At 45.0% G+C, this 27397-nt stretch overlaps 1 long non-coding RNA gene across 1 annotated transcript; it reads left to right on the top strand.

Annotated features, from left to right (window-relative positions):
- The first annotated feature begins 13448 nt into the window (after positions 1–13448).
- On the top strand, positions 13449–25617 carry LOC118994483 (uncharacterized). Its single transcript, XR_005068058.1, has 3 exons — positions 13449–13542; positions 18147–18287; positions 23863–25617. It is a non-coding gene; the product is annotated as an uncharacterized LOC118994483 (long non-coding RNA).
- The last annotated feature ends 1780 nt before the right edge of the window (positions 25618–27397 follow it).

Below are 27397 nucleotides of genomic sequence, written 5' to 3'. Positions count from 1 at the left end.
CAGAAATTACAGAGGTCTCAGGTGGGAAACATAGAAGTCGGAACCAGCCAGAGTGGCAGAAAAACGCAGAATTCATCTGAGGCCTCAGAAAGGCCACACCTTAGAAGTATCACTGTTCTAGCCCTAAAGTAAGGAATACTCTAGACTGGTCCTTACACAGTCTAAAACAAGCCTTGAAGAAAATAATCTAAGTAACTCAGCAGCAAATGATTGTCTACCAAAACAAACCTCAACAGCCTTTAGCTGAAAAGCACATGATTTCAACAGCATGGCACATACAATGTGCAGCCTACAACCAAACGTTACCAGCCAGGCAACGCGGTAGTAAAATGTGATTCAAAGTCAGGGGGAGACCAGTCAGGAGAAACAAGCCCAGATATGATAGAGATGTTGAAACTAACAGACACAGACTTTAAAACAGTCATTATAAAGATGTTTAAGGATTTAAAGGGAAAAACTGAACATCATGAGTGAACAAATGGATAGATTCAGTAAACAAATAGAATCTATTAAAAGGATCAAATAGAAATTTTAGAATTGAAAAACATAATATCAAAGATTAACATTCTACTAAATTGTTTAAGGGCAGATTAGACAATGTAAAAAAAAAAGATCAGTGAACTTGGAGGCAGGGCAGTAGATCTATCCAAAGTGAATCACAAAGATAAATTTTTTTTAAATAGCAAAAACTGAACAGAACCTTAAGTCACCTGTAGGACAACATTAAGAAGTCTAATATACACAGGGAGGAGCAAAAGTAGGTTTACAGTTTTGAGTATGTGAAACACAAAGTTTATGTTTTGTTTTATTTACTGATTGTTTGTTTTTACAGTTGTTTTTTACAAACAACTGTAAGCCTACTTTTGCCCCACCCTGTATGTAATTGAATTCTCAGAAAGAGAGGTGAGAGGTTACAGTGGGAAAAAATATATTTGAAAAAATAATGACCAAAATGTTTCAAACATTGGAAAAAGTTAACAAGAAAGACAACACCTTGTCTGGGTAACCCAAATCAATATTGCCCGTGATGCGCAGGTGAGCATGGCGTGCCTCTGAATGCCACGCCCTGAAAAGGTCACAGTGTCACTTGTGTAATCTCGCTACCCAGGATGTGTGCGCTGAATCCAATGATAAGGAAAGAAGAGCCTCCTAGTGGGATGAAAGTTTATACAAAATTACCTAGGAAATACACTTACCAAACACGTTTACCTGTTTAAATAATCAGATATCCAGAGTATAGGTAGCCTGAGCTCTTCAAGAATTTGGCACAATGAAACACTGACCCAAAAGATGGTAAGGGGAAACCGTTCTAACTCAAAAGGGAATAAGGAAACATAATAACTAACCGTAATATATGACTCTTGATCTAATCCTGGATCCCCCAAAAAGTGCTTTGAAAATAAGTTTGGGCACAAATGGGGGGATTAAATATGAACTGAACTTTAGAAGATATTATTGAATTAATGTTAAGTGTTCGGAGTGTGGTAATGTTCTTGTGGGATCTAAAAGAATGTCCTTATTCTTACAAAGTATATATGCTGAAGTATTTAGGAATAAAATGTCACAGTGTCTGAAATTACCTTCAATGACTCAGAAAAAAAAATGAGAGAGAGCAAGAAAGCAAATGTAGCAAAACATTAATGATTGATGATTAGGGAAAGAATATGTGCATATTCAATGTAGTATTCTTTCAAGTTATATGTAAGTTGAACATTTTAAAATTAAAAATTGAGAGAAAAAATAAAACAGCCAAAATAACCTTAGAGAAAACAAGGATAACTCAGGAACTAAAGAAAACTTTAAAATATACATACAGTATCTTCAGGGAAATTTGAGAAACTATTACAAGCATGAAAAAACAGAATGCTCTAAAATTAGAAGATTCAATGAACAAGATATCACTCTTAGAAATTAAAAGTATGATCACTGAAAATAAATTTCATCAGAAGGATCAATAAATCAAAAAATAGATTAAAAAGTATTTGAGATCTTGCACCATGGTATATGTCATTAGTTTGGCTCAAATAACTTATAAAAATTCAAAAATATATATATTAAAAAGACAACAAAACAGAAAATGTAACAGAAAAGATAAGAGCTACACAGGGTCAGTCCAGGACTCAACATCTGATTAATAGAAGTCCTAGTAACTGCAGACACAAATATACTGGGGATGGTGGGAGGGAAAAGGAATATGCTCACAAAATACCACAAGAAAGCTTCCTAGAGCTGAAAAATATGTGACTTCTGTCCAAGAACCCACAAAAAAGATAACTCCACCAAGGCATACTTACCTCACTATCACGCAAGTTCAAGATGCTGGGGATAAGAGATTGTCAAAAGGTTCCACTGAAAGAATTAAAAACAAAGGAAACCCCATTTAAAACGGAGTCAAGAAGCCCTAAAGGGGAGCTCTCACTCACAGCCACCCAGGCCCCAAATGGGAGGACATACCACAGCAGGAGGAAGGAACAATTTCCCCTTGTCCAGCAAAACACCTGAATGGTCACCTGAACTTTTTAGCTGGTTGCCTTCCATTTGGGATCCTGGTTACAGCCCAGCAATGCAAAACTGCCACATCATTTGATGAGAAGCCATCAACATCTTGACCTCTCCAGGCCCCTCCCAACTTTTTCTTTATCATCTATAAGAGAAGCCCCTCTCCCCTGTTCTAGGGACTTGCCTGTGATTTGCTAGAATGTGTTCTCAATCGCAATTCCTCTGCTATTCCCAAAAAACCTATATTCCAAAAACAGAAATTTAAAAAAAAACATTTTGCTGGTAAAATAAATGGCTCATTTGTTTGTTAAGGTCGACAAGACATGTAAATAAACACTCTAACATGTCACCTGCAAAGGACCAAGAACCAAGTAAGGAACCCGCCTCACAGCAGGAGGCCTTGGCAGCTACAGGCAGGGCCCTTTTCCCAGGAGGGCCTTGTGCTTTGCCCAATACCATATTTACTGTCATATCCGTCTTTTTCACAAGAAAGTGAGTTACCCAGGAATAACAATATCTACTTATTTATCTTCATATCTCCCTCTCTGCTTTATTCCTAAATTCCTTCAAAGGTGAGACAAAGTTCATTTAAATAAGCTCCAGTCAGTCTCTCTCTATCTCATTATTTCCTCTTTTCCCATTTTCTGGCCCCTTCTTTCCCTGGTCGCTTGTTCATCCCAGAAACTCTGATGGAGAACTCAGTGTGCTGGGTCAGGGGTTATCAGATAAGCAAAGACCAGCCCTGGGTTCCAGGAGTCCACCCCTGTGAGGAGAGACCAGTGGGGAGTTTGGCAGTCTTCCTCTCCAAATTACAGCACAGAACCCAGAGATTCCTACACAATAGTTTCATGCTAACTGTTCTTAAACTTGAGTTAAACATTAATTAAATTTCCTGTTGAAGTAGTTTAAGCTTTGAACTTACGGAATTTTCTAAAGGGTCAGTGGGTCCTGAGGGGAGACAAGTTTCCTCCTTAGTATTGTTAAATGGATACCAACCCCGAGGTTTCCTGGGCAGACAAAACCAGCTTAGTCGTGAATTTAGCTCAATTCCCAGTCACTGTGAAGCACTGCCTTCTCACTGTAGAAGCTGCTTTGTGCCAGTGTTCCTCGGAGTCTCATTCTAGGTTGTGGTTTGAGTGTTCCGGGTTTGCAAACTTTTGGGTGGGTACACAGTACATTTTTAATAATCACTACTTCAGTGATTCATTGGTTTTACTGTGGCTATTTCTGAAACTTTGACAGTGTAATCCCAGTGGAAGCCACAGGTATCCCCCAGCTGTACCCACTCCTCCTGTGAGATGATCCTTGAAAGCAGAGGCCACAGCAGGCAGAGCTCTCATCAGCGCACCTGTGAGGATAACAATGCCTATTGGCCCAGGGGCCCTGAGCCCCAGGCAAGTGGGACTGGGAGCCTGAAACCCTTCACAAACAGTTCCCAGATGAGCAACTCCCCCTAGTGGCCATAAGTGGGAGCTGCGGTGCTCTCAGCCAAAAAAAATGCCAAAAGGTTTTTCCCCCTGCTAACACCCCACGGACCCTGGACCACCATTTCAGAGTCTGTCCTGTGGAAGGGGCACAGGCCACCTCCACTTATGCAAATTTCCCTGAGTCCTGGGTGGAACTTGATGGTGTACTAGACTCTTCTCGGTTGTACCAGACCATAGCCTTCTCTCAGGGCCTGTTTTGTGAAGGCAGCTGCCTCCTGCCCAGTCCCTCTGGGCACCAAGCCTTGACAATGAAGCTTAAGCTCCAGCACCCTCCCTTGCACAAGTCCCTTCTAAGGACAGTGAAAAGACCTTAGCAAAATGTTTGTATGGACCTCTATTTATGCAAAATGTGAAAAATCCGATCTTTTTAAAAACTACTTTTCCTAAAGAGGGTCCCAAAATTGTATGAGATCTGGATCACACTAAGTCTGTATCTGAGCCTGATGGTGACGTAGGGACCACAGTCCAGAGCTCTCCCAACAGTCCTTTATCTCAAATGTCCAGTCCCTAACTCCACTTCCCACCCCCAGAGGACACACAGAGGACTTTGGGCGGGGGAGGGCAGTCTGTGCAAGGGTCAAGAACACAGGTTTGTAGGTCAGCTAGGTGTAGGTCTGGGGCCCACCTTTCTCCCCAGGCACATTACTCAATTGTGCCCTCTTTATTCATTTGAAAAATAGAGATGATAATTGTGCATACTCTTTGGGTTGCTGTGAGAAGAGAATCCGATAATGCACAGTAATGCACAGATAATGCACTTCTGTCTGATGCTTGGCCTGCAGGAGGCACTCCAGGAATGAAGGCTAGGGGAAGCCTAGGAATACATATACTGCTAACTTAAATTCTACACTACAATTAAGTGGAATCAAATACGATTGCTAGTATTTCACTGTTTTTTGACCTGCAAAAATGGCAGTGTTACAGGATCCCATCTAATAAAACAAATGGCAATAATTAGATAGGGTAGCTGAGGCACAGGTTACTGGTGCGAACCTCAGTCCCCCTCACAGTGAATCTGTGCTTTGCCTAGAGAGGCTGAGGGAGATAGTTCAATTCTTTGCTCTCTCCTCCCTCCCAGAACCTGCTCAGTGACCATGAAGACCTTTGATATGAAATAAATAAACCATGGGGATGTAATGTGCAGCATACTTGAAAGTTGCTAAGAGACTAGATTCTAAAAGTTCTTACTACAAGAAAAAAAATTTGTAACTCTGAATAGTGACAGATGTTAACCAGACTATCATTATGCAATATATACAAATGTTTATTTATTATGTTGTTTACCTGAATATAATGTGTCAATTATACCTCAATTTAAACAATTTAGGGACTTTAGTCAAGTTGGCAGCATAGGTAAATGCAGTACTCTAATGATCCCATAACCACATCAAAATTACAACTAAACTATAGATTGACCTCATTTCACACTGGGCAGCAGCTTGAAAGAAACCAAAGACATATGGAGAGAAACTGAATTGTCTGGCATTAAGGCTAGAGCTGTCAGGTGTGGGCAGCTTTCTGCCAGAAAAAAAAGTGCTGGCAGAGAACATTATTCCTTTTCTGAGATCCCTTCCACAGAGTCAGCAGGAAGGCACCATACCTGAGTCTCCATCCACTGGGTTCACACTGTTCCTCCTATTCTTTCCCATGATTCCCTGAGACTCTGTCCCATCCATTTTGGGGGTCTACTCAAGCTGTTTCCACTGGCTTTTCCATATAAATGGCTTTTCTTTCCTCATGCCTTGGACTTCCCTAAAATATCTGAAACAAGCAGTATCTGGCCTCTGTGTACCTGCTACATCTTGCTAAGTGGCCCCAGGCCTGGCACTGGCAGCAGCCAGCCTTGATTCACAGTTTGACCTCTCCTGGGATACTGCAAGCCCAGTCAGTGCTAGTAGCAGCCATCTGCAAATGTTCTGTAGCTCATGCCAGGTGGCCCCAAGCAGGGCACATGCCAGGGCTGACCTTGCACTTCCTGAGAGGGCCCAGAGCCAGTGCACTGGTAGACAGCTTCAGACTGTGCTGGATTACAACACTATCACCTCCATAAGCAATATGTTCAAGGGGCCAACTCAGTGAGTACCAAAGCCCCACTAAAGCAAGTCCTGCTCTGTAACCAACTCCTACACAGCAGCTCATCCACTGTAGTCACAGCCGGTACTTGCAACCAGTAGGCCTAGGGGTCAGTCCCTGCCAGTGATGCCAACAGCAATCAGGGCTCAGCTACAACAGGACAGTGCACACAGCCTGCACAGGGGCACAGTGGAACACCCAGCTCAGGTGACTGGGGAGGATGTGTCACAGCCCTATAAGACACCTATTACATAAAGCCACTCTACCAAGTACAGAAGACAGAGCAGCTCTACCTAATACATAGAAACAAACATACAGAAGCAGACAAATGTGGAGACAAAGAAACAGGTCCCAAATTAAAGAACAGGAGAAATCTCCTGAAAAAGAACTAAATGAAGTGGAGGCAAGCAAACTACCAGATACAGAGTTCAAAATAATCATTATAAGGATGCTCAAGGAAGTTTGCAAGAATTTCAAAAAACTTAGTGAGAACTACAACAGCATGAAAAAGGCACAGGCTAACAGCATAGAAACTACACACAAAAAAAGAACCAGTCAGAAATGATAGATACATAGTGTACATGGAAAATCCTATAGACTCTACCAAAAAACTGTTCAAACTAATAAATGAATTTGGCAAAACAGAGGGATACAAAGTCAATATCCAGAAATCAAAGGCATTTTTGTATACTAACAATGAATCAGCAGAAGCAGAAATCAAGAAAAAAATCCCATTCGATATAGCAAAAAGAAAAATAAAATATCTGGGAATAAATCTAACCAAGGAGGTTAAAGACCTGTATGCAGAAAATTACACAACACTGAAGACAGAAATCAAGGAAGACACAAACAAATGGAGACGTATACCGTGTTCATGGATTGGAAGAATTAACATCATCAAAATGTCCATACTACCCAAAGCAATTTACAGATTCAATGCAATACCTATTAAAGTACCAATGGCATATTTCACAGACATAGAACAAACACTTCAAAAATTTATATGGAACCATAAAAGACCCCGAATAGCAGCTGCAATGTTAAGAAAGAAGAACAAAGTAGGAGGGATCACAATACCTGATATCAAACTGTATTACAAGGCCACTGTAATCAAAACAGCCTGGTACTGGCATAAAAACAGGCACATAGACCAATGGAACAGAATAGAGAGCCCAGAAATAAACCCAAATCTCTACAGTCAATTAATATTCGACAAAGGGGGCAGTATCATAAAATGGGGTAAAGATAGCCTCTTCAACAAATGGTGTTGGGAGAACTGGACAGCTACATGCAAAAAAATGAAACTCGAGCACCAACTTACATCATACACCAAAATAAATTCAAGGTGGATAAAAGACTTAAATATAAGCCATGACACCATTAAAGTCCTAGAGGAGAACATTGGCAGGAAAATCTCAGATATTTCACGCAGCAACATTTTTACTGATATGTCCCCTAGAGCAAGGACTATAAAGGAAAGAATAAACAAATGGGATCTCATCAAAATAAAAAGCTTCTGCGCAGCTAAAGAAAACAGCATTAAAATAAAAAGACAACCAACTGTATGGGAAAACATATTTGCCAATGATACCTCAGACAAAGGTTTAATCTCCAAAATATACAAAGAACTCACACGACTTCACTCTAAGAAGACAACTAACCCAATTAAAAAATGGGGAAAGGACTTGAACAGACACTTCTGCAAGGAGGACATACAGAGGATCCAGAGACACATGAAAAGATGCTCAATATCACTAGCTATCAGAGAGATGCAAATTAAAACTACAATGAGATACCACTTTACACCGGTGAGAATGGCTATCATAAACAAAGCAATAAACAACAAATGTTGGAGAGGGTGTGGGGAAAAGGGGACTCTGGTCCACTGTTGGTGGGATTGTAGACTGGTACAACCATTATGGAAAACAGTATGGAATTTTCTCAGAAAACTAAAATTGGACTTGCCTTTTGAACCAGCAATTCCACTGCTAGGATTATATCCTAAAAACCCTAAAACACCAATCCCAAAGAACATATGCACCCCAATGTTCATAGCAGCACAATTTACAATAGCCAAGAGTTGGAAGCAACCTAGGTGCCCATCAGTAAATGAATGGATCAAAAAACTATGGTACATATACACAGTGGAATTTTATGCTGCAGAAAGAAAGAAGGAGCTCCTACCTTTTGCAACAACATGGATGGAACTGGAAAGCATTATGCTGAGTGAAATAAGCCAGGTGTTGAAGGACAAATACCATATGATCTCACCTTTAGCAGGAAGCTAAACAACAAAACAATGAAGCAAGCAAAATATAACCAAAGACACTGAAATAGAGAACAGGCTGACAGTGACCAGAGGGGAAAGGGGAGGGAATTTCAGGGGAAATAGGAGGATTTAGAGGAACATATATAAAGGATACATGGACAACAACTGAGAAGGGTGGAAATGGGAGGGAGCAGGGGAGCATGGGGGTGGGATGGGATGGGAGTAATAGACAGAAAACTATACTTGAAAAATAATTAAATTTAAAAAATTGGGAAAAAATAAATTAAAAAATAGCATCCTGAAAAAAAAAGATAGATACACTAACTGAATTGAAGAATAAGTTACAGGGAATCAACAATAAAGTAGATGAAGCTGAGAATCAAACCAGCAATTTAGAATATAAGGAAGCAAAAAACACCCAATCACAAAAGAAAGGAGAAAAAAGGAAGGAAGGAAGGAGGGAAGAGAGAAAGAAGAAAAAAGGAATGCAAAAAATGAAGATAGTGTAAGGAGCCTCTGAGACAACTTCAAGCATGCCAACATTTGCATCATCAGGGTGCCAGAAGGAGAAGAGAGCAAGAAATTGAAAATCTATTTGAAAAAATAACGACAAAACTAAGATGAACCTGAAGAGACCCACACCAGGACACATCATAATTAAAGTGCAAAAGGTAAAGACAAACAGAGAATCTTAAAAGCAGCAGGAGAAAAGCAGTCAGTTACCTACAAAGAAGCTCCCATAACACTGCCAGCTGATTTCTCAATGGAAACTTTGCAGGCCAGGACACAAAATTAATATTCATAAATTGTTGGTATTTTAATATACCAATAACGAATTATCAAAAAAAGAAATTAATAAAAAGCAATCTCATTTATTACTGCAACAACAAAAAAGAAATAAGTTACCCGGGAGTAAATTTAACCAAGGAAGTAAAAGACCTATACTCAGAAAATTATAGGATATAGGATACTGAAGAAAGAAATTGAGGAAAATATCAATAAGTAAAAGTATATAGCATGTTCATTAATAGGAAAAATCAAAATCATTAAAATGTCCATACTACCCAAAGTAATCTACAGATTTAACACACTTCCTAGTAAGATACCAATGACATGTCTCACAGATCTAGAACAAATATTCCAGAAGTGTATATGGAACCGTAAAAGACCTCAATAGCATCAGCAATCTTGAGAAGGAACAACAAAGTTGGAGGTATCACACTACCTGATATCAAACTAGATTACAAGGCCATAGCAATCAAAGCAGTGTGGTATTGGCAAAAGAACAGGCATATTGATTGAACAGGCATATTGATAAAGAGCCCAGAAATAAACCCATGCCTTTATGGTCAGTTAATATTTGACAAAGGGGGCAAGACCATACAATGAGGTAAAAAGACAGTGTTTTCAATAAATAATGTTGGGAAAGTTGGACAAATACATGCAAAAAAATGAAACTAGACCACCAGCTTACACTATACACAAGAATAAACTCAAAATGGATTGAAGACTTAAATGTATGTTGCAAAACCATGAAAATCCTAGAAGAAAACATAAGCGGTAAAATTCCAGAGATTTCTCACAGCATTTTTTTTTGATATATCTCCTCAGACAAGGGAAACAAAGGAAAAGCAGAGAAGACAAATCTCCCACAATAGTACTACAATAGGAAAGTGCTTTTAGGTGTGTTGGTACATTTCTCTCTTCCTGTGTTGATTGCTAAACTCATGGAGTACTAGTGAATCTTGTTTTTTTCCTTTACCTCACTCTCATAAACACTGCCCCACGACGGCCAGTTTTGAAACAGAACGTACCAGGAGCCACCATTTCCCCTGGATGCGGGAAAGGCGCTTCAGAGAAAAAAACAGTGCCCTCCTCCCCTGGCTGGCTGCCGGAGCGCTGCCCTGTCTGGGGTGGCCCTGGGCTCTCTTATCCAACGTGCTACTGAGAGAGCAAGACACAAGCAGTAGGAGTAAAGTCTCAAAACGATGAACGCCCTCTTGTCAGACTCGGAGAGCCGAAGTCACCAGCAGGGCAGAAGGAGTATTTGTTCCACAGCTGGAGGTTCAAACCCCCAGGATGTCAGACCGGAACCGGAGAAGGCAGACGTCGGCAGCAGGACCCCGGGAAGCCGGCCGGAGCAAGAGGGCGCGAGTGGTCATAGTTCGGGGTGCACGGTAACCCGGCGGTCCGCCTCGGGCTCCACGCGGAGCGCGAGACTCAGGGGTGAGGCCGTCACCGGGCGGAGGACGGATCCCGCTGCGCCACTCACCTACTCACTTCTGCGGTCCCAACAGCCGAGCGCGGCTGCTCCCGGTGAGAGCGGAGGAAACGGCCGCCTGCGGCCCGTCAAAACCAAGGCCCCGCCTCTACTCACCGGTCGCCCACTCGCAGACCACCGGGAGGGTTGGTACCTCCCCGAGAGTGCTCTGTGGAAATTAAGTTGGCGACGCCTCTATCAAACCATCCTCACGGTCCCAAGTGTGTGTGTTGGGGTGGGTGGAGTGGGTGGGGGCGTGGGGGGGGTCACCAAAAAAAGATGAATTAGATTGGGCGGAGCAACACTGTCCATCACAGGGAAACCCCGCCTCCTGTCGCCAATAGGCGATTAGTAACCGAGGAGCTGCCATCCAGATACAGTGAACCCCGGGCGCCCCCCTGTGGCCTGGATATGCCCAGGGACGCCCCCACATGGCTGTCTTTCTCGAAGGCAGGTTCAGACCCTAAATTCAGTTTAGGTCGCATCAGAAGGCGCTCATCTCGACACACCCTGCGACCAGTGCCTTCTCACTCGTTCGTTCCTTCATTCACGCATTCAGCCGTGTATCTCATCCTTCTCTGAGCCAAACACTCCAGTAACTGCCGGCCGCTGCAGCAATGGCTAAGACAGAGCTTTGCATTCTCTCGGAGCTAGTTTAGTGGTGGAGGCAAGTATGAAGTCATCACAGCCCAGTGTAATGGGCATTATGAAGGAAAGATAGAGTTACTAGAGCACATGGGAGGGGCATGGCTCTGTCTGGTACTCAGAAAATGACATTCAACCTGAAATATGAATGGTGAGTTGTAGGTGAAGTATGTGTGTTTGGGGAGTGGGGGTGGGGGTTGAGTAAGGCAGAGCAAACACACTTTGTGTGGAGTCCCCAGGTAAGAGAGACTGGTATTCATTGAAGGAATCTGAAAGAAGTGCAGCTCATGAGTGCAGAGTCTGAGAGGGGCTGAAAGAAAGCTTAGAAGTAGGTGTAGGGGGAACCAGAAGAATTGTTTTCAGATTCATAAGACCTTCCTGAGAGCTAGGGTTGGGAATAGAGGTGTCACCCAATCAGATTAGCATGGCTGCTCTAGGAAGGATGAATGGGAGGAGGCAAGGGTGGATATCAGCTCAGAGAGGAAGCTGTACATTGGTCATGTAGAAGAAGACGAGGCCTGGGCTAGGGTGGTGGCCGTGCTGGGGGAGGGAAGTGAGCAGATCTAATATGCATTAGAAGGTAGAGTTAATGGATTTGTGACTGAGTAGTTGAGAGATATGTGGTAGACAAAGACATCAAAGAGAACCCCAGGTTTCTGGGTTAGAAAACTGGACTTCTACCCCATTTGATCAACAAAATTTGTAAGGCGCAATAAAAGCTCTGGAACAATAGGTCTCATTTATTAAGTGGCAGATGTTATTATAGTGGTAGATGTTATTCTGTAATTTTACACACAAAACTGACACCTAGAAAGGCTTAGTGACTTGCTTCAAGTCCCAGTGCTAATAAGTGGTAGCAGTGGGGTTTGAATAGAGGACTGTACAGCTTTTAGACTAACTCATCGCACTTCATCAGAGATCTAAGGATCCCTCAAGTGCTTGTTAAAACTCAGAATCCTGCGCCACCCACCCCACCTCTGATCGTGGACCTGAGAATCTCTGAGACACGGGCCCAGCATTCTGGATGTTAAACGAGTACTCCCTGATGCACACTAAAGGCTGAGAATCACTATCAGCATGCAGCCTCTCACTGCCCTAACTGGAGAAACATGCTTCCATGGGCCCTCTGAGCCTTGCCCCGATGCCCTAAGATTTCTAGAGGCAGAGTGAGAGGTCAGATCCTAAGCGGCCTCAGAAGCAAGATGGTAACACTTAATGGTCTCACTGTGAAGTACCCTAGTTTCTGTCTGGAAGCTCCACAGGGGTAAGCAGGGCCATGGATGCAGTGCTCCAAGATGTCACTCAGAGAGGTCAGTCCTTCTGGCCACACAGGGGCACATGGGGTACATGAGGCTGAAGCAGGAGTGGAGGTGAAGGTGCCCTGAGACAAAGGCCCAGATTCCATCCCCGCCCCCAGGTACTTCTGCCTCCCAGACCTGTTCTCAAGACCTAGAGATTTCCAGCAACATCACTCAAGGCCCTAGGCCCACACAGAGGTCTTACAGATCATCTTGTGCAGCTCTCCCACTGCACAGCTGGAAAGCCTGAGGCCCAGACAGTGGGCTGCTTGCCCCACGGCCCCCTCTGCCCTGGGTGCTGATTGGCGTTGGACAGGCTAACATTTCAGCAGGTAGCCTAGCAGCAACACCTCCCAGCTGGAGCCCTGCTGCTTGTGAGGCGGATCTGTGAAGCCGACACTCCTGTTTGCGCAGCATCTGTGCCAGCCTAGGCCTCACCCTGGGCAAACACAGCATGTGGGGCGGCAGGCAGCGAGCTGCTTTGTTCTTGAGGCTGAAAGCAGAGGCAGCAGGGCCAGGAGGTATCAGAGGGCCCGTCCTGACCGGATGTTGGCACCATGGTTCCCACGGGAATGCTTCCTGATCAAGAGGCCAACGGGCTGAAGGGCATCTGGGCATTGGCTACAACAGTCTATGGCAGGAAGGTGACCAACCGCCTGGCAACATAGAGGACGTGAGAGGGAGCAGGTGGAAGGATGCAGATGGAAAGCCAGACCAGATAAGAACTAGAAGACCTTCACCTCTCCAGGGCTGGGTGGGCAGAAGGGGCTAAACTGCTTATCTATCCAGGCTGAGGTTGTGCCAAGGAGCCCAGGGAGCAGGCTCTGATTTGGAATGAAAGGAAATCTCACCCAGACTGAGGTCCAGGCACCTCTCTCTGCACCTGTCATCTTTTGCCCATTTGAGTCCTAGAGGAAGTTCAGTGTAGAAGCAAGAGTCTGGGTTTGGCATCGGAGAGACCTCCTACAAATCCTGGCTCAGCCATCTACCAGCAGGGGGCTGAACTTTCTGGTCCCAGGAGGGATGAGCATCACCCCTCCCTTGCAGGGTTCGTGTAATGCTCTGGCCACAAGCACCAGGAGCACTGCAGGTGCCTGATGAGTGGGCCCTATGATAATTAACACCCATCCCAAGAACCATGCTGGAAACACTGTCATTTGGGGGACAACTAGAGGAATGTGTGTGAACTGAATTGGGGCTCAGTGCCCATGTGGCTGTGATTGACCCCAGATTCTCCTTAAAGATATGTGTCTCTGAGTTTGTGGGTTGGGGATAGTTGCAAGAAAGACAAAAGTGGGAGAAGTGCTTCGGAGCAGTAAGTGATGATGGGATTGGTTTGATAGGAGCATTTTGGGCTTTGGTCAAGGACCAGGGTAGAGGCAAGGAGATCTGTGAGGAGGCCACAACCCAGAGTTGCTGGTGACAGGACTGGTGTTGTATGTAGCCTGCTGGTCTGGGCAATGTTGTGGGTGCTCGTTTTTGAGAAGAGAAGGACAGGCTTAGGGAGGAACAATTTGGTTGGAGGTGTGGGCTTGGGACTGAGAGTGTCACTTTGGACTATTTGGGAGACCTGTCCCATATCTGAGTGAGCTCATTGAGCAGACAGCTGGCTTCACCTCTCCCATCTCCCTCACTGACCCCTCCTTGCCATCTAAGCAGCCTGGATGCTGCTCTCCCCTCAGGGCCTTTGCACTGGCTGCTCCTCCTGCCTGGATGCTCCTCTTCCAGCTCCTATAGAGATGCCCCTTTCAGAATTTAGGTCTCTGCTTAAAGGTCACCCCCCTGATCTCCTCCCCACTCCTCACACCGTCACTCTTCATCCCACTGAACTCTTTGATGTCCCTTATACTCCTTAGTACTAGATGAGATTATACTGTTCAGCCATTGGTTTACATGTAGAGTGTCATTCTCCCCTTCTGGGATATAAACTTGCTGAGGGCAGGGGCGTGTCTTCCTCACCACTGACTCCCCAGGGTAAGTACCAGTGGCCCTGTATGAAGTAGCGTCTGGACAACAATTCACTAAATGAATCAGTAAGTACAGCGAATCTGTGGCATCCATGCTGTTACTGCCTCTTCACGAGGCTGTGGCCGACGTTGCTCATCAGTCATGGACTCTCCTCACTGTGACGCTGCCGACTGTCCTATGTGCCTATCGGAGTTGGTACATGAAGTTGCACTGACCCTCCCTCCCTAGAGTGGACAAAGGTCTCTTGCCTGCTACCCATGTGACCTCGTGTGAGTCTTTTAAAGCTCCTTGGGCCTCAGTTTCCTCATCTGATGTCATCAAAATGTAGGGAGTCTTTCCACCCCTCCTTTATGGGTTGGGTCCCCAGTCTGGAGCCTCAGGCTGCCTGCAGACATACCAAACCCCCAGGCATGGGGCTCAGTTCCTGTCCTTCTCTTAAAGCACAGCCTCTCCTGCACTTTCCTCTCTTGATTCTGTGTTCTCACCAGTCCCAAAAGGCAAGGCTAGAAGCAACTTTTGGCACCTGGTCCAACAAAGCCCTCATTTTCAGGTGAGGAAACTAACCTCAGAGAAGGAAAATCAATGGAGCTAGAAATCCAACAAAGGCTCGTTGTCCACATCCAGAGCTTTGGCAGCAGCCATATCTCTCCCCTGGATCCACCCCTCCAGCCCCTGCCCCCTGGCCTAGGTGCTGGTGTCAGCACCTCCTCTCTGAATGGGGTAGGGATGGGACTGCAGCTTCCTTCTGCTTCCACTGGGGCACATTCCCAAGCCCCAGGAGGCTGGCAGCCTGGCTTCCCTCCAGCTCCCAGGCATTTGGTGGGATAAGGGTGCCCTGAGGATTCCTGGCTGTTCCCCCTACTTCCAAGCCAGCCATTCAAAGGAGGGGAGAAAGGGGCCGGCTTTTTCCTCCACAGTTGGCTTCTTCCTCCACAGTTGCTTTCGAAAATTGCCTTGGGATGTTCGGTCCAGTTCAAGGCTCTTAGCTCTTCCAAACACAATTAAAGGCCTGTTGGCCACTTCTCCCCTTCATCTTCTCCCCATCCTCCCTGCAGCATCCCCTTCATCCTCTTGAAACTACTCTGCAGCCCGTGCCATGTGCCACAGGAGCTCAGTCCGGCTTCCCTCGAGGAAGGGTGAAGGACGAAATGGACTTGTATTGACTGCACCTCTCTGTGATCTAAGTGGAGGTGCTTTGAACATCTCCCAGAGAGAGGGCGCTTCTCTTGCCTTTGAGCCTGCCTGCGCAGGGAGCTCTTGTTTGCACAGCATCTTTTCTGGTGGAGAAGCCAGAGCTCCTTTTCCAGGAGCTATTTGGGGAAACACTAATGTTTGCAGGAACAGAGGGCCAGCCCCCTGCTCAGGAGGACAGCGAGGACCCACAGGGATCCAGAAGTGCTAATTAAAGGCCGATGTCCACGGGCACTAGGGGAAAGTTTAAAAATGGGAAAGACTGGAGCTCTCGTGTTTAATTAGGAAGGAGGAAATATCAAGGACTAAGGGAAATTTTGAGGGAGACAGGCTTTAACTCGATGCTCAACATTTCAGCCCATCTATTAAACAGGTACTGTGTGCTGTGGGGCATAGGCATGGACAGGCGCGCCCTACCCTCAGAGGGGAACCCCAGGACAGGAGTCACGAAAGGCTCCCAAGGAGGCAGACACTGAGCTGAGACCAGGCTGAGGCCTGGACATGAAGGGGAACTGGCCAGGATTGACAGCAGAGGGAAAGGCTGAGCAGCAGGGGTGCTCAGCCCTGGACACACACTGGAATCACCTCGGAGTCTTTAAAACTGAAGGCCCCCTACCTGGGGTCCTGGTCTGGAACAGAGCCTGTGCACTGATGAGTGTTTAAAGCTCCCCAGGTGGATCCAAAGTTGGGGGCAGGTAGGGAGAAACACTAGATCATAAACTCTGTGTTGGAGGGACATTCAGGGTCCTCAGCAAGGTCAGCATGGCAGAGGGCTCCACCCACACAATTAAAGAATTGGGAGTCTAGCCCAAGGGAGACAGGAAGCCTTTTTCGGATTTTAAGGTTCCAAGCACAGGAGGAGTCAGTCATATTTAATTTTAAAAACAAGAACAATGGAACATAATAAAGAGCCCAGAAATAAACCCATGCCTTTATGGTCAATTAATATTTGACAAAGGGGGCAAGAACATACAATGTTCTTCATTCTTGCACTTAACTTCCTCCCTTCCCACACCCACCTGATGTGCAAGAATCCCTAGAGTTGCCTACTCAGGACCACGGGGGTCAATGGGAGGGGCTCTCCTTTCCTCTGAATAGCTACAGGCCTTTGCCAGGCCTTGCTGCAGATTTCAGGAAAGGAAGGTTCATTGGGATGCCCTGCCCCACCTCCATCACTTATCCTCCCAGCATCTGCCCAGGTACTGGCTCTGGCCAGTTCCATCCTGGGCATCTCTCCCAGCCCAGCCAGACGTGGCACCCGATCTGCCCCAGCGTTCCAGCAAGCACAGTACAAGAGACGCATTTTCTCCTCCCTGACTTCTGAAGCTACCATGCTGGGGTCACACCCAACACTTTTTTCCTTCTCATAATGCACTTTGTCAGGCCTGTCTGGGTGCCTACTGCTACTCAGCATCTGCGCTGCCCCTCCAGCTCCCAGCTGGAGGAAAACAGCACAGTGAGAGAAAGAAGGGCTTTGGGGTCAGGCTGACAGGGTTAGAAAGCTGACCCCACCTCTCATTAGCTCTGTGACCTTCACCAAGTCACTTTGTCTGATTCGTCATTTCCTCATCTCTAAAATAAGGACACCAACCTCAATGGACAGTTGTCAGGATTAAATGAGGGAAACGTGTAAAAGCCTGAAAGGAGTACCCAGCACACAGTAGGTCTCCAATAAATGGTAATGCCACTTATTATTATAAATTAATGTTAACTATTATTACTAGTGCTGGATGCTCTGCTGAAGGACAGAATTTCTTGGAGTTTAGTGTCCTCTTTCGTAGACTAAGGAGAAGATGTGACGCCCAGCTTGTAGGTTGCTGTGAACACAGCACGCAGGCCGTTTGAGAGACCTTTTAAATTATATCTGAAGGCTACTCATGGACCAAGAAAATGCCGAATGCCAAAACAGGCCCTTCAGACCTTCCAACTTGGTCTCATTATGGGTGTTTACCCCACTGTTGGCTGGAGACTCACGGGGGCTTTTCAAGGCGCATCAGGGTGAAGCCCAGGAGGTGTTGTGGCATCACCATCGCCTGGCACACAGTTTACGTACAAGAGCAAAAGCCCAGGGTATGCATCATACCCAAACGCCCTAAGACAGATCCTCCCAAGCACAAATCTTCATCAGTGTTTGTGACTATAGCGTAGAAGCCAGTTCTGGTTTGTGCGTTTTCTTTCTTCTTTCCTTCATTCACTGAGCAAGAATACATGAGGGTGAAAGGTCCAGTGGATGGAATTTGATCAGAGAACCCACAAATGGCCAAATCTTGGCCTGTGGTCATCCCTCTTTCCCTAAAGTTCCCAGGCTGTGAGCATGAAAATAAACGAGAAAAGTGCCAGTTTATTATTAGCTGAGGGAGGACAGGATTTCCCCAAGGCAGGTCTCTCTGAGCGGTAGTTGGGGTCAGGTGGGGGTGAACACCTTCTCAGCCTCACACCCCACTGGGCCTTCCCAGGAGCTACTGGACCAAATGAGGAGCCCTTCCCAGTGCTCTGGTATCCATGTGGAAGGCCAGGAGAGGAGGACTTGTCAGCCCCCAGAAAGCCCAGGCTGTGGCACAGGGAAAGGATGCTGAAGAAGGGCCACAGGAATGTAGGTGAGTTGTAGCGTACTGTGACCTGTCCCTGTCTATGCCCTGGAAACTGGCCAAGTAAATCAGCATCCTTGGACGTCTAGGGGGTGGGGGAAGCAAGGAAAAGGGCCAAGAGGGGGATGTTCTCCACCTTACACAGGGATACACTGAGCAAGACAGGCATGATCCCTGCCTTCCTGGAGCTTCTGGTCTAGTCGGAAAAAGCTTTACAGGTGAGATTAAATTATTAGACTGTAATCATGCAGAAGAAGTGTGTGATGTTATACATCAGGTTCAGGGGGCCTGCAGGGCTCTGCTCAGGAAATGCCATGGCTGCTGAAAGGTCAAGACTGAGTTACCTGGGTAAGGCAGGGAGTGGAGAGGGGGCTGGGCAAAAAGCGGCACAGTAATGAATGAGATACCCTTCCCGAAATTTTCTCACAAAATTGTAGAACCCAGAGAGTGTTCTGGCCTGCCCTGAAATGTTGTGATCCCCAGGCTTGACCTTCAGGCCTTTGTCAGTCTCACAGAACATGGTGCCCTGGGGGGACCAGCTTCACCCTTGACCCTTTCCCATGATACCCGCAACCCTGTCTATCTACTGGCTCCTGGCTACCCCCATTTGGGTGTCCTTCAGGCATCTCCAAATCCAAGATGTCCCAAATTACAGCCATCTCCCTACCACTCCCAACCCCACCAAGGACTCCCCTCCTCCAGGTGCCCACACCAGAAACCTGAGTGTCTGCATAGACTTCTCTCCTTCCTTCATTCACCCTCCTGGTTATCACTCGTGACAGAGTTTAGTTACTGAACACTTGTTTTCATGGTCTCTAGTCATCCACACCTTCCTCTCCATCTGAGGTGCTGCCTCAGTATAAGTTAGTCCTTCCTGTCCTGCCTGCTTCGTTGCAGTTGCCTCTAACCAGTTCCCAAGCTCTTGTCCACTGCGTTGTTCCGTTAAATTACCATTTGTGATTGAGTGAGGTGCCCCTGCCAGTGACCCATCTCTGGAACAGAGACAGAGTGTGGGCTCTGCATCAAGCGCGTTGGGTTTAAGTCCTGCTGCACCGTCAGAGTGACCTGGAGCAGCCGTATAACCTCTCTAGGCCTCGGTTTCCTTACGTAGAAAACAGATATAAATAACACCTAGGTAACAGAGATTGGAGATAAATATAAAAACACAGCTGGAGGATCCAAGAAGTTTATGGATTAGGTGAAAGGTATACTAACCTCCTCCCTGCCAGAACCAAACTTGAATCACAACTAAATTATAGAAAAATCATCTTGAATAACCAACTGAAGACCAGTGGGAGAGAAATCTTTCAACCAAGGACTTACTCAAGAAGCCACGTCAGTACTGGTAGGCATTATGGAAGTGCAATTGTCTGGCTGGATTCCTATGAGCAGCAGCTGAAGTACCAGAGGCATATCTCAGCTGTGGGGGTGAGGGGGGCTGATCCCTGAGGAGCGTCGGTTCTAAACCCCAAGATGGGCTCCTCAGCCTAAAGCATCAGAACTGGGAAAGGTGCTCAAATAACATCAGGCTGTGAAAAGCAGCGGGGTTTCTGTTCTCCAGGGAGAGATGGCTAGAGGCACAGCCACTCTTTTGAAGGACTACTGCACAAAATTTTGTTTAGCCATTTACCCTGGACTCAGGCAGAGGGAGGGCAGAGCAGACTAGAGTCACGTGAAGAGAGTCTGGGGATGGTGGCTCTGGGGATAGAGCTGAAGGGTCAGCTGCTAGGATTCCTGTGCTCAGTCATCCCCTTATTTTGCAGGAGCAGAAGCCATCTTTCTCAGGCAGAGCACTCCCTCCATGCAGCATCAGCCTAGGGGGAAGCAATAGTCCCACCCACAGGAATCCCTCTGGCCCCACCTGTGGAGCCTAAGCCCCACTGAGGAGTACAGCAAAAGGCTCTTTCAGTGACTAAACCTAACAGGCAGGCTGCAGGCAGAGGCAAATCTCTGGGTGTTTGGTGAATTTTGCTGACCTGTCTCTGAGACCAGGCCTGGTAAAAACTGGTCTTGGTGCACAGCTTGGTCCTTTTCACATGCAACCAGGCCCAGCAAAGGGAACCACAAGCTGTGAACTATTGATAACTTCAAACAGGTTGCCCAGAGCCACAGGCAGCATCTGACATAGGACTGCACCAGAGTCTTTACCGATCTACCTAATACACAGAAACAAACACAAAGAAGCAGCCAGAATGGGGAGACAGAGAAACAGACCCAAAATGAAAGAATAAAAGAAACATCCAAAAGAAGAGCTACATAAAATAGAGGCAAGAATTTATCAGTTATAGAGTTCAAAGTAATGAGTATAAGGATGATCGACAGCATGAAAAAGGACATAGAAACCATAGAAAAGGACCAGTCAAAAATAAAGACTGCAATAAATATACTGGAATAAATATAGTGGAATAAATATAGTGGAAGGAATAAACAGTGGGGTTAGATGAAGCAGAGAATCAAGTCAGTGATTTGGAAGGCAAAGTAGAAAAAAAACACCCAATCAGAGCAGGAAAAAGAAAAAAAGTATTTTAAAAAATGAGGGTAGTTTAAGAGATCATTGGAACAACGTGAAGCATAACAATATCTGCATCATAGGGGTACCAGAAGGTGAAGAGAGGGAGCAAGAGATCTCTCTTTTGAAGAAATATTTGAACATATTTGAAGAAATAATGACCAAAAACTTCTCTACCTGGTGAAGGAAAAAGACACACATGTCCACAAAGCACAGAGAGTCCCAAACAAGATGGACCCAAAGAGGCATACACCAAGACACATCATCATTGAATGGCAAATCTTAAAGACAAGGAGAAAATATTAAAAGCTGCAAGAAAAAGGCAGGGATTTACCTACAAGGGAGCTCCCATAAGACTGTCATGTGATTTCTCAAGAAAAACATTTGTTGCTTTTCTGATGTAAGCATATGAACCTATAAATTTCCCCTTAAGTGCCACTTAGGTACATCTCAGAAATTTAGCTTTCATATTTTCATTACCATGTAAACTTAAATACTTTTTTACATTTTATTTTCTTTTTTATCTTTAGAGAAATACAAAGGAAAGGAGAGAGAGGGTGAGAAATATCAATGTGAGAGAGAAACACTGACTGGTGGCTTTATGTACACAACCCAGAACACTGAACCCACAACTCACCCATGAGCCCTGACCAGGAATTGAACCCACAGTTCTTTGGTTCACGAATGACACTCAAACAACTGAGCCACATTGGTTGGGGCTAACCTTAAATATTTTTTAATTTCTCTTGTGATGTCTTCTTTTTTGACCCATAATTGATCTATAATTACCTTATTTAATCCCCAGGTATTTGAGGATTTTTCTACCTATCTTATTGTTATTGGTCACCAATTTAATATTGTCATAACCAGAGAACATACTCTAAGATTGCAGACTTCTGAAATGTATTGAGAGACTTATATTGGGCACCAGCATATGTTCAATCCCGCTGAACATTCTGTGTGCACTTGAAAAGAGTACTCAGTTGGCAGGTGCACTGTCCTCTACATGGGTTCCTATCTAATTTAACATTTTTATACTGAAGTTTTGCAGGCAATCAATTCTCTCAGCTATCACTTATTTTTAAATGACTTTAATTTATCCTCATTTCTGAGGCCATATTCGCAGATATAAAATTATGAACTTTTATTTCCAGCCATTTAAAGATGTTGTTCCATTATCTTCTGTCCTCCCTCATTTATCATGAGGCGTCAGCGATCAATCATTTCATTGCTCTCCTGTATATATTGTTTCTTTTGTTGGGCTTTCTCTCTTTATATTTGGATATCAGCAGTTACACTACGATGAGCCTGGGTGTGATTTTCTTCTCTGTCCTCCTCCTTGGGATTCATTGATGTCATAGATTTCTAGGTTGATGTTTCTACTAAACTTTGAAAAAATTGGCCATTATTTCTTCATATAATTTTTCCTTCTCCATTCTCACTCCATTTTCTTTATGAATACATCCCTGCTTTAACTATGCTGGTTATGGAGAGTAGATCTCTGTGGACAACTAATGAGCACAGCTGTAGCATTCCAACCAGCAGGAAAAGAAAACAAAGAGAAGTAGAAGTGCACTCCTTTGCTTCTGTTCACATTCCATTGGCCTCTTTCCTAGACAGCTGTGCATCCAAATAAAATTCTCTAACTGAAGAAAGAGGAGATTTTGATTATATCCCTGCTAGAGTAGCTGGTACCAGATTCCCAACATCACCACCACAAACAACTGTAAAACTAGACACAAGATATGAGGCAGCTCTTTTCAGGCTTTGGACAATAAGCAGTACCAGACTATGAGGCTTGCGAGAAAGGAAACATTTTGGGGTGAACACCACATTGAACCTGGCTTTCTTCCTGGGGACACTTTCAGGGGCCAAAGGGCAAGCCAATGGCATTGACACACAGTAGAGCATTCTTCCTGAACTGAACAGGCAGAAATCCAGGGGTGCTAAATTGGCTAGAGATTTCAGGATAAGGTAACGGAGATGAGGGAGCTGCATGGGTGACAAGAGTGCTAAAAAGTCTACGTTGAGGTTCTCCAACCTGAGGGCTTGGCTGAGCATGTGCAGGCAGGACACCATGAGGCCTAGAAGAAAGTGGCCACCATGGGGCTGACTGCCCAGTGGGAATCTCAGGGGTTGCACAGTGTTGAGGATGCAGGAGCTCCAACCAACCAGTTGAGGAGTAAGGACCATGCCCCACAGTGAGAACCATTCTCAGAACTAAGGGCAAAACCAAACAGACCAAACCTGAGAGCCAGTAAGATCTGCTAGTCATGTAACCAGTAATTTGCCTTCCAGAACAAAAGGGGCGGAGTCAGAAGCAAGTAAATCATGCAACAGTTTTCCCATGTAAAAGCCATGTGTAAAGGGGGACTTTGATGATAGTTACTTGCACGTGACACAGACAGGAAACAAATGGACTAGAAGGCTACTAACTCTTGGGGGGAATTTTTTAAACTTAATCTTTCTTGTATACATTTTCCATTACAAATCACCCTCTCCCAGGAACTACCACACTGTTGCACATACCCATGAGTCCTTTTTCCTTTTTGCTCAATTCCCCTACTCCCTAGCTGTCATCCTGTTCTCCATCTATGAGTCTGTTGGGGGGAATTTTATTGCCAAAAAATGTATAAGTGTAGCTTGGGAAAGCCTTGATTGTTTTGACTTCAAAGTAACTCTTAGGCCCCCAAAAGGTACCAAGTAAAATAGGTGTGAATCTACAAGCCCCAGCAAAAGGGCATACTCTCCAATGCCCACCAGGGATGTGTCATGGAGGAAAATGGACAAGGAATAATCTTCCCCAAAACTAACCTGCCCTCTCTGGGGTCAACCAACAAGTGGCTACTAGGTGGACGAACCAAGGTATTAACTCCACTGCCAGGGCTGGGAGTGTTCGTAACCTGTATGTGGTAGGATTATAGAAGTGCTGGGAACAGTGACTACTGTATGCTTTCCGTCCTTCCCTTCTCTGAATGGAAGCTTTCATTAGTCATCCTGTTCCTTCTCCACAGGTGTGTATTGGGTGTATCTGTGATTGGAAGTGGGGGAGGTAACTTTTCTTTTTGTTTATAGGTCACCAGACATAAAGAATTGCATCTGGATCTGTGGGAGAGGACCCTGCAACCCCCAAACACACTGAACTTGGAGCTGGAGGAGAGGAAGTGTGTTCTGTGGGTGAGATATATGGATATTTGGTGTCTCCACAGCAGAAGATTTTCACAGCCTCCCTTGCAGCTGGTCGTCACCTGGTTTTGGACAACAGAATGTGAGCACACATGATGGGCATGACTCCCAGGTCATGCCCATTTGGGGAATGGGGAGGGCTGTGCCTTTGTTTTCCCTCTTCCCACTAGCTGGAATGTATCCTAGATGATTGGAGCTAGAACAGAAATCTTAAACCAAGAGGCAGGAATCAAATGTTAAGAGCAGCAGAGGAAAAAGGTAGAAGGAGCTCCAGTCCAGATATCGACAACCTGCCATACACCTGTCCTGCCCACCTGGACTTTCATCTGAGACAGGCAGCAGCTTCTATTGTTTAAATCTTCATAGTTTAGAACCTTTTCCTTACAGTTTCCCTGTCCATTATTTTAAACTATGTTTATTAATTTTAGAGAGAGGGGAATGGAGAGAGAAAGAAACATCGATGTGAGAGAAACATACTCCTCCTCTTGCTGATTCCCTGAGATGGGTGTATGGGAGATGGGGCTGCTATGGTCCAATGGCAAAGTGAAAAGGGGGCTTAAAGCCCTGAGACCAGGTCCTGGTACTGCCCTATAGCTCCTCTGATGTCTGTAACCTGTTTCTTGTTGGCCTGGCACTGGACATGCATCTCGCTGACTTTTGTTGTTTATATCAATGGTTAAGAAATTTGAGGTCTTTCTTAGCTTCTTTGGAGTTCAGGCGTCCTTTCAATGGACACCTCCACTTGAGTCCTGCTGGTGCTCTGAAGCCTGTTGAGGCATGGCTGCAACTCCCATTCAGCTCCATCCCAAGTGACCACCCAGTCCTCACCCACAGGGTCAGCTTTTCCTCCCCAAGGGTATCCAGGAAATTCTGGACACCTTTCATGCCAGTGCATGCCAGGAAAGACTCCAGTTAGCTAGATACTGTCCTCCTCTCTAGCTAAATAGGCAGCAAATTTGCTCCAGAGCAGGTTTCTTGGAAGACTTCTCAGCCAAGAACCCAAACAAAAATGGGGTCTGAAGTCTCTCTTCTGCTTTTGATGTTTTCTTCACTCTACCTGTCTGGAAATTGGCAATAGTCAGGACACACATCTCTTACCATCTGCCCTCCCATCCTTGTCTTACTCTTCCTCCCACAGTCCTTCCAGAAGAAGGGATGGCTATTTTTCCCACTTCCTCTTGATAGGAGTTCTCCCTGTGTAGACATTTATGATCAAGTGCACCAGGGTTTGCCTTTGATCTATTAAAGGGAAAGTTTCAGGATAAAATCATGTCTCTACAAAGGCTGGCACTGAAGACCCTTCTCTTCCTAAGGGAGTGAAGGAAGTCAGGCCATGACAGTCTTCCCAGGGCCTCTCTGTCCCATGCAGTCTCTGGCCCTTTTCTCTGGCCACTGAGGCTCCTGGCTCAGCCTTGGAGGGGAGAAGTTCAATGGAGCATGATTTGTGGGGAAAATAAAAATACATGGGTTTAATATTGTTCCTGCCCATTTTATCACAGTTTGTCAGTTGTATTTCACTTTGTTTACGATGTCTTTCAAGGACAAGCCTTTTTAATATTTATGGTGTCAAATCTGTCAGCTTTTCCTCAATAGCTTCTGGGTTTGGTGCCCTGCATAGGAAATCTTTCTCTATTCTAAGGCTGAACAGAACTCTTAATGGCTGAAAAAATATGCCATTGTGCAAAAATGCAAATGTGCCCTAATTTATTTACAGATGAATATTTAGTGTTTTTCACTGTTTAAGTTATCATAAATAATGCAGTGAACATCTTTGTAAATCATTTTTTTCTTCTGCAATTTAAATTGTTTCTGTAGAATAGATTTATAGGAGATTCATGGGTCTTTTTCACTATTTCAAAAGCTTGTTCAATAATTAAGCATTCACTCCTTATAAATCTGCATAAGTCAACTAAAATACTTAATTTCTCTTTTTCTTATCTGTATGTAATTGCAGCTGCTCTGAGTGGTTATATTTACATTTTGTGTTGATTAGAAGCTGTGATAATTACAAATGAATGATTAATTTTAAAAAACAGAGAACCAATTATTATATGACAAGTGCAATTTCTCTGATAAACTAAATCTTTTCAAAGATAAGAGAAAACATAATCAAAGTGTCTCTTATTTTATAGAGAAGTCCAGAGGAAAATAAGAAGGTAATCTCAAGAGTATCCAGATAATTGCCAGTCATCAGTTCCTAGATTTCATTTTCTTGTTATCCTTCCTTCAATGAATAAACTCATCACCACCATCCCCCCACCATCATCACATCGCCCATCCAAGTGCCCAGCTTCACTCTACATGGCCCACGCCGCTCCCCTCACTGTAGCCCCAGGGGTGCTGTAGAGGTCTCGTCACCCCCGCACTCACACACGAGAAGACTGGGTTCCAGAGATGTGGAAGCACGTGGACTGGCAGGGTAGGTTTCTGGACCTGAGTCCAGTATCTTGTGAGGTTCATCTCAGTAAGAAACTAGATGCTAGAGTCAGACATTCCAGGTTAAAAAGTCCAGTACTCTGCCTCTTACTGGCTGTTAGTCTTGGGTAAGTTTATTTACCTCTCTGAGGTTCAGATTTTTTCCTCTATAAAAAGGAGATGTGAACACTTACATTAAATGAGATGATCAATAAGAAAGTGTGAATTTCCAGATAACATATAAAGGAAAAGAGTTATCTATTCATAGCACTAAGATCTCCAAGCTTGGTGAGCCCACATAACACAAGCAATGTAAGTAATAGCCACTGAGAAAATTTTACATTCACACTGTAATTTAAACTGATGCCTAGAGTTTGCATAACCAGACTTGGGACCTTGTTTGTGTGCTCATTCAGATGAGCACGCATTGACTGAGGGTCTGGGCTAAACTTCGGCAGAATACAGGTGAGCCCAGGCACCAAGCCGCGGCTCACCTTTCCATGCAGGTGAGGGCCCCCTTTCCATGCAGTCTGTTCTGTAGACAGGTGCTCTGCAGAGTGTGGGAGAGGAGGAGCAACCCATCCAGCTGAGGCGACTCTGAAAGTCTGCCTCAGTTCTCTTTTCAAATACAGAAGTCTGAGCTTTTGAGAGAATCTTTTTACATGTTTACTGCAGAAAACCCAGAAATGGAGACAAGCACAAAGTAGAGAATTAGTATCACTTGTAATCCCATCTTCTACAGAAAAACAGAGTTGGTGCATTTGAGTGTTTGTGTGAGACAGTCTTCAAAAGAGATGAAGTGGAGCTCCTCCCACACAGCCGATCCGTCCACTTGGTCACACAACCCAGACCTTTTTCCACGTCAACACACATTCCTTACACTCATGCTGGTCACAGCAAGGTCCTGAAGCAGCAGCACAGGCATCACCGGGAGCCTATGAGAAATGCAGAGTCTTGGGCCCCTCCTCAGACCTGCTGAATCAGGACCTGCACTTGCACAAGCTCCCCC

This window comes from Sturnira hondurensis, unplaced genomic scaffold (assembly GCF_014824575.4).
Source record: "Sturnira hondurensis isolate 20B ecotype Veracruz unplaced genomic scaffold, ASM1482457v3 Scaffold0009379, whole genome shotgun sequence".
NCBI classification, from domain to species: domain Eukaryota; kingdom Metazoa; phylum Chordata; class Mammalia; order Chiroptera; family Phyllostomidae; genus Sturnira; species Sturnira hondurensis.
This window is presented reverse-complemented; position numbering and strand designations above follow the sequence as displayed.